Here is an 8,417-nt window from a genome sequence, read left to right as displayed (position 1 = left end):
CAACTCTGGTGCAACGGGAATGATTGATCACAACAAACAACAAGCAGACCTGAACTAGTTTGATGAGACTAAAAAACACAATGGATACTTAGGGTGTGAGGATAAGAAGAGTGAGGAGGGAGACATCTAACGATTTTGACTGAACAATATACCAAAGACAAATATACAAACAGATTGGGGGTATACAGGAAAAAGAGGCTGTTCGCACTACTCGCACTTCTTTAAAATCCAGACTGAAGACCTACCTTTTTGATGCTGCCTTTCTTTAAATAATTGTTAATTTATCATACTGCACTGTAAATTTTATTCTCGTATTTTTTATCTGTTTTTCATTTGTTAATTGTTTTTAACTGCTCTTGAATGTTTTACGTAAAGCACTTTGAATTGCCCTGTTGCTGAAATGTGCTCTACAAATAACTTGTCTTGCCTTGCCTTCTCAATTCATTTTACTCCAGCTGTTTGTTATCCATGCATATTGTAAGTTTTTACCTTCCTGAATTAAAGCGATGGTGCGTAGTTTTTGTCACCCCCATGAGGAATTCTAAGTAATGACAACAAAACTGTCAGCGCGTCCATATGATACAAGCCTTCAGTGATTGCGCACCACCCCCACCCTTTGGGACGACACCAGTTTCTAGAAAACATAAATACAGAGAGAGTTGTGTGGAACTAATAGTCTTAATTAGTAGTGTATCAACTCATCTGTCAATGGCTTGAATGTAATGGATGTAACGGACGTTGGGTTGGGAACCGGAGGGTTGCTGGTTGAAGTCCCCATTCAGACCAAAGTACGGAGTGTGGACTGGTAGCGGGAGAGATGCCAGTTCCTGGGCACTGCCATGGTGGTCTTGAGCAAGGTACCGAACCAGGGCGCTGGTCCAGCTCTGGCAGCCCACTCACTCTGACATCTCTCCATTAGTGCATGTATAGGTCTTGAGCATGTGTGTGTATTTGTCTAAAAAAATGTCCTAAAAAATGCAAGCCATAGGAGTCCTATGCACAAGGACATACACACATGTGTGTGTAGTGTGTAATAACAACAGAGTGTAAATTGTAATTTCCCCATAGGGGATCATTAAAGAGTATAAATAAATAAATTGTTGCTAATGTTGTTGTATATTGAATCGGTACTGTGTTCGTTTTCTCAACTGACATGTTATTGTCTGTTTCCTGCCCGGGGACTACAGATTTAAATTAGCTTATAGCTAGCTAGTTAGCTTAGAGCCAACTCGGGTACAGCTAAGAAGGTGTGCACTGTCCCTAGCGAAAAAATAAATTCAAAGGTACCATTCACTTTTAAATGCAGGTGAAGCCACTGACTTTTTGGAGCTCTGAGCTTTTACAAAATTGCAGCATTACAGAAAATGTCTGTTTTGTACCTCTCCATCAAGCTGTTTATGTATATTCATTTTAGAGACATTGCTTTTAGAGACTTTTGAACTTTACTTTGCATTCTAGTGAAGTTTTCCAAATATTTAGAAAAGAATATTGAAATGCCTGTGTACAAAACAATGCACAACACGTCTACAATTTTCCATTCAATGCAAATAGTTCAGGAACACAAATATTAAAACTCAGATTTTAATGCAATACAGTAGCTGATCACACTTCCTTGAAATCTACTGCAAAATGTGAAAGAAATTGTACTTTCAAGTCACAAATATCGGAATCATTGAGCAAAATGGTGGTTTAAAAAAAGGTATAATTCAGATTTGAAGTGCTGTCCCACAGTGACTGAGATGGAACCGCCATCATCTTTTAGATAGGTAGGTGTCCATACACATAACGAAGATGTGCTTCACTCAGCCATGTTGACTGAGCTCTGTTTATCTACCCATCACGCTGTCTGCAGGGACTCGTAATCACTGTTCTTAGGGCGGTGGGAAGGCGCTGCATCGTGCCATTACCTGGAATGTCGAAAATCAAGAGTGTGTCGCAGAGCCCCTTCCGGGCACTGTTATCGCCTCTAGAGCGTGGGATTGACACTTCACACCCCCGTTTCACTCTGCGGACACATGCACATGCCGCTGTCCACACAAGCCAGAGGCTGCAGTTGCCCTTGCCCCTGCACTGACAGGCGGGTTCCTTCGGGTGCTCTGGTGCGGCTCGTCGTCCGTGTCATAATTCATGGTTTCATCCTGTCAGGCAAAAAACTACTGAAGGACAGATGGCTTTTGGTTGCATTTACCAGCTGAAATACAGCATCTTATGTCACGCCAAGGCCTCCTTTAAAGATTTTGTGTCCCTATTGTTTTGCTTTCTGCTGATTCCTCCTCCTTTCCACAAAGGATGAGTGTTTTGTCTTTAAAGCATTGTTCTTTGTGGGTGTGAAATGTGCTATAAATCCTTCCCAGTCCAGCAATCCATCCCTCTGACAATGATGATCAAAGATGCATTGAAGCAAAGGACACCCTCCTTTCTCTCACTACCACACACCCTCCTTTCTCTGCAACTTGGCTGTGAAATGGAAACTGTCAGCCTTTTTGTGTCTACTCAGCTCTTTTTTTCCCCCCCCGTGTGTCTTCTTGCACCCACATCAGCCCTGGCGTCAAACCCAACCGACCCTACTCGCTGAGCGGAGAGGGTGACTCATAGTAATGCCTCTCTGAAGGGAGGACTTTGCAGTGATTACAGCACTGCACACCGCAGCACTGCCACTAATTCACTCACTGAGGGGTGTCCTGCAAATCAGACGTCCCAGTGGTCCTGCATCTGCTGCTGAGAAGGAGGCCGCAGCCGGTGGCAGCTCAAGGACCAGCTGATGAACTCAGCAACCGGCTGTCTTCACACTCAGCAAAACGCTAGGACTGTCTTTATAGTTGAACTTTATACATTGATAGATTACCTGTCAGAGAAAAGCTCACTTTGGTAAGTGGGCTGACAATGTCACAGTCCAGACTAACTGCCTGCTAAGCTCTACTTCAATATGGAACAAAGACAAAAGGATGAGAAATACAATCCTCCTTTAGTGAAGTAAATGGCTGTGGAGCATTTTCACGAGTTAAAGTCTCGTTTGTTGAAATTCACTGGGAGATATATGAGAGGATACATCTATCTATTTCTTCATGGAAAATTATTGATTTACACTATGCCTTTGATTTTCTTTGAACGCCTAAATAACCCCACATTTACAAAAATATATATAACATAAAACATCTTACTTTTCTCTTGTCACATCTAATCAATGGCTTTTGAGAGTACAGTCATACTAGCGGCTCTATAAAGACTGTACCTGAGCACACCATTGTTTGAGCTAAACGCTAACGCCATTTACAATGTTAACATGCTGATGTTCAGCAGGTAGAATACATACAAAAGCAACTTTGGTCAGAAATCTTTTTTTTTATACATATACCAAGATTTGGAAGGACATTCAATATCACATCAGAACACTGTCATCCATCACATATTTCAAAAAGGCCCAAACAGCTCCTTTTTAACAGTTACACTTGCACGCATTAATTAATTTGCTCATGTATTGTCCAAGCCTTGTTTACACTGTCCGTATCTGACTAGCCCAGCTGATGTCTTGCATAAATGTCTTTGTCCTTATGTAACTGTATTGTTGTTTTAGTTGTCTAAATTTATTTTTCCATATTGATGTCTTGTAATAATGTCTGTCCTGACGTGCTGTACCAGGTTTTATGTTTCTGCAGAACAGGAACCTGCTGAAAATCAGTTTTTAAACTGAGTCAGGCCCGTTTTTACATTGTAATGTAATGTTACTTTTTCTAATTTTCCTCAATAATAAAGACGAATGAACGAATGAATGTTCACCATCTTTTGTTTAGTGTGCATGCTAACATTTGGATGGGATGCTTTTTATTTCATCCCGGCTTAATTAGTGTCTACAACTAGTCCAGGACTCTGTTGCAATGCTGTTGACCAGGTCCAGCAGGATGTCGCACACCCCTCCAATTTTATACTCATAACATTTCCTTCAGATCAAGTCCGGGATCCAATATGAAGTTCTTGCACTGGCTTATAAAGCTTTGCATGGTCTGGCACCTGCTTATATGTCAGACCTGCTCCATCTGTACACTACTAACAGGTCCCCCGGGTCTTCTAACCAAGGATTACTGGTGGTCTCACGCACTCCTTTAAAAACTAAAGGTGACCGTTCCTTTGAAGCGGTGCAACGCCCTTCCTACTATTCTGCAGTCACTGTTTTTTTTTATTTTAAAAAGCAGCAGAAAAATTGTTGTTTAAATTCCCTTTTGACTCATTTTGGAAAATTTGGGTTTTAGGTTTTAATTGTATTATTAATAATATTATTATTATTATACACTATACACACAATACTGATGAGACTATCATTGGTTTTGCCGTTTTTTGTTTATAAACCAAAGTATTGGACAAAAGATTTGACCTGGATGAAAAGTCAGGGAATCGGCAAAGATCTAACATAACATCCTCTGGACACCATGGATACCTGCATCCAGAGTGTCGGGAGGATTAATCTTCATTCATTTATCCATTCACGTCTGCACAGAAATGAATGGCAATCCATCCAATACTAAAAAAAGATATTTCAGTCTAGACCAAAGTGGTCGACTGATCAAAGCTGCCATTCCCACGATGCTAGCATGGCAACATCAGTGTCCCAGCTACTCTGGATGATCTAGTTTTCACCAGAATTACTTTTCCCACAGGAATAGTTCCTTTGAAAACTGTTCAAAGATTATCACAGTGGTGCCACAGCAGTACTTTTTTCTTTTTCCCACACCCACTTTAAACTATCCAAGGCCTGCAGACCTTTTCATACTTTCAATCATCCATTTCTGTATAATATGTGCTTATGTTGAAATGGTAGGTTGTATGTTTATGTGGTCACCTTGGGCCTCACACACTTGTTCTTCTGGAGTGAGAGTGGTCAAAGACTCAACACAGTGGAATAATTCATGGACATCTTCCTTTCGCTGTGGCCTATCTTTAAGAGTTTGTGGTTTAGCCAGGTTTGTGGCCCTCACCCAAGTCCCCCCACGGGAAAGCCAGGTATTCAGTAGCAGGGGACGTTTCATCGCTGAGGTTTCTAACAAATCACACCCTTCACTTGCAGAGAAAGCCGAGCGAGCTTTTGGCTGGGAGTTTGTTCTTGGCTGTGGCGAAAGGAAAAACTGCTCCGAGAAAGTGACACCTGTCACATATTTAGCGGTGTCTCTCTGCATAAAAAGAAGATGGAGCACCCTAAGTCAGGGGCCAAAAAAGGGAAAAAAAGTTATTGTCCTACACCAGGAGACAAATGTGATGAACTATGTCCTTTGGAGCGACACCGCACATGCTGCATTTGATAAAGAACAGTACCTGATAAGATTTTCCAATTTTGTGTGGCAACCACTGATGATTTAATATCCAGGCTGTGTAGTGACTAAAGCAGGTCGTTGCTGCTAAAACATGAGGACATCAGCTGAACATCTCTTTCTCTGTGATGTCTCATTTCTTTCTTTTTAGTTGATCTCGTGTTTTGTCTGATTATCATTTTCTTGCCTAAGGATTATATTTATGCAAGTCAGCATAAGGTCAACAGTTATGTTCTTGCTTGTCTTTAAGTGATACCAGGGTTGCCGAATTGGGGGTGGAAATGGGACCCAGGGCCCTCATGTGAGGAGGGCACAAAAAGATGCTTGAATGAATAGCTGTGGTAGCGGGGACGGGCCCACAATGAATATCTTTCTGCAGGCCCCAAAATTCGGTGCTATGCCCTTGAGTGATACTGTATATTCACGCCTTCCACTTCAACATGGTGGTTGAGTCTTAAAAGATAAAGTAAAGATTACAAGACACGGTTTTGACTTTAACATGTACCTATGCATGTTCTGGACTTGAACAAATCTTGTTATAATACAATGATTCTTACTAATGAAATGACTTGTCAAAAATGTTAGAACCTAAAGGGGTACTCCAATGATTTAGTATCGCACTGCGACTCACAACAGACACACCTATGAAAGAAGTGTCAAAACAGAAGCAGCATAAGTTGAGATATTTCAATTTTTAGTCCCTAGTGTGGGTTAACCTCTGAAAACACTGGATTCTACATTTCCCACAATGCAATTTGATGTTATCCTTTCATCAGGGCCTCTTTTCCGGGTAAACACATATATCTTCCAACCTCCAGCTGTTACACAGGCTTTCTGTTGTGTATTTGAAGTCTGCAAGCCTTCGGCTAAGATACCCCTGATAACATCACAATGACGTCATCATGTTGCACTATACAACTGTTTTACAGGCTAAGTAACATGGAAGGAAATGGACTCAATTGTCTATTATATGTGCCACATGTTTGTCTAATTTTTAATAATTTCTACTTTCTATTTTTGTCTTATACTGCATATATTTTCTTACACAGAAATCTGTACTCTGGTTTCTGTTGAAAAATAATTCTGATCTCAGTGAGACTGCCTGTTTAAATACAATGTTAACAAACAAAAACAAATGTAATCTCATCCTGGTTAAGCAAACTGCTTCTCTGGAGATATTAAACATGTCGTACAGTCTTACATTTTTTAATACAGTTTGCACAAAAGTTGTCATTAAACCCTTTTCATTGGTCATTTTAGAGCAGAAGATTGAGACATTTTGTACTCTCTGTTCCATTAAAATCTCTTTAAGTGTGTAAGACCAGTGCGGCAATATGCTTATTATAGCCTTATGAGGGCAACAAAGACCTCTATTTTAGGCTTTCCTGTTTTGCTCTTGCAACAGTTGTTCCCCAGTCTGCAGAAACTCCATACAGAAAAACAAACGTATTTGTAGGATTGCTAATGGCTGCCAAATGTGAGCCTCATTAACAGGATCTGGACACTGAAGATTGTTGCACACATCATGTGAAGAGCTTACAAAATATGTTATGGAATGAACGAAGTTACTGTATATTATATGAATCAATCTATCTATCTATCTATCTATCTATCTATCTATCTATCTATCTATCTATCTATCTATCTATCTATCTATCTATCTATCTATCTATCTATCTATCTATCTATCTATCTATCTATCTATCTATCTATCTATCTATCGTGCTGATCCTGCACTGGCAGCCCACTCACTCTGACATCTCTCCATTTGTGCATGACTAGGTCCTGAGCGTGTGTGTGTATTTCGGGCCTATGTGTAGTGATTTCTAACAAAAACAATGGGATCAATCAATGAACAGTACACATTATTAGTATTAGTATTATCTATCTATTCCACATTTTGAATGCAAGACTTTTAACAAAATAGTTTTTTTTTACTGTTCTTCTACCACTGGGTCTGGGAACCTAATTTGAGCAAATTTGGTGAAAGTATGCATCACACTTTTTCATTTCAGCATTGTCAACGAAATTGTCAGACGGTCCCTAATAACGTCCCTTGTTCTACATCATAATAACAGTAATTATGTCTAATGAAAATTGTCAGACGATCCCTAATATGTTTGCCTTGTTATTAGTTTCGCTTTCCAGAGCTTAATCCAAAACGCTGAAGGAATACATCATAATTATACAGTTATGCTGCATAAAGAAATTGTCAGACGGTCCCTAACTCGGGCAGGCTGAGTAGTTGATGCTGGAGCCCCGAGCAGCAGCAGCAGCAGTCTGCTCTGCCAGTCCGTCAGAGCGACCAGTCATCAACATCCCCTGAAAGTGCGAGGAGCTGCAACGCTATGTGGAGCTGAGCTCACGGTGTACGGTTTCAACCAGAGCAGGGTACGACATTCGTGGACATGAGGACACCTGCTACTGCGACTTCTTCCAAAAGGCGGACCGTCAATCCCGAGTGGCATCGTTTTTCACCGAGCGAATGAGAAAGGTGGTGATGCAGCACAGCGGCGTCTACACAAGAGTCCGCCTCTGTCCGCTAGCCTTAGCAACCTAGCCAAATAGCTAGCACCTACATATCTATAAATGCTGTGCCCAACGCTCAGTCTTTACCAGCTACATGTTTGCTAAAACGCCAGCGAGCAAAAAAACACATATGTCGGAATACCTTGGCAGTTAATTTCGCTGTTGGTGTTTTTCTAGCTAGCGAACGTTAGCTGAATAAGTTAGCCGCTTGTTAGCATTTTGCATCGGCTAATCACCTCACACAGACTGGCACTGTGAGAATGAACTTGGTATTCTGTGTGGGGACGCCGCTCCGTGCAGACCCGATAGAAAACAACTGAACACGAATAAATAGGCTCATATATACATGCATGTTAACAGTGGCTGGTATGGACGCTTCGGACATTGATACGACCGCTTATGATGGTGTTTAAATGGGCTATTATTAGCTTGATTTCCAGCCATTCAATCTTCATATTGGCACTTAATTGGAGACGCTACAGATGATTAGGGAAAATATTTTAACTAATAGATATCACGATGAAACTTCCCCAGTGGATTACTTACATTACGACAATCTATTTTTACATTGCACGTTTTCTGAAATGT

The 8,417-nt window shown here is 40.8% G+C and overlaps 1 protein-coding gene across 1 annotated transcript in view; it reads left to right on the top strand.

Moving 5' to 3' along the window:
- The first annotated feature begins 7,539 nt into the window (after positions 1 to 7,539).
- Positions 7,540 to 8,417, top strand: part of man1a2 (mannosidase, alpha, class 1A, member 2) — a 151,946-nt gene continuing 151,068 nt past the window's right edge. Inside the window, exon 1 of the mRNA XM_032515891.1 lies at positions 7,540 to 7,794. The gene's annotated coding sequence lies outside the window, so the exon portion shown is untranslated. The remainder of the gene's footprint in view (positions 7,795 to 8,417) is intronic.

The sequence above is a fragment of the Etheostoma spectabile genome, chromosome 5 (genome assembly GCF_008692095.1).
Source record: "Etheostoma spectabile isolate EspeVRDwgs_2016 chromosome 5, UIUC_Espe_1.0, whole genome shotgun sequence".
Taxonomy (NCBI): Eukaryota; Metazoa; Chordata; class Actinopteri; order Perciformes; family Percidae; genus Etheostoma; species Etheostoma spectabile.
Note: the sequence above shows the minus strand (reverse complement) of the source record. Positions and strands in the feature narration are given on the sequence as shown.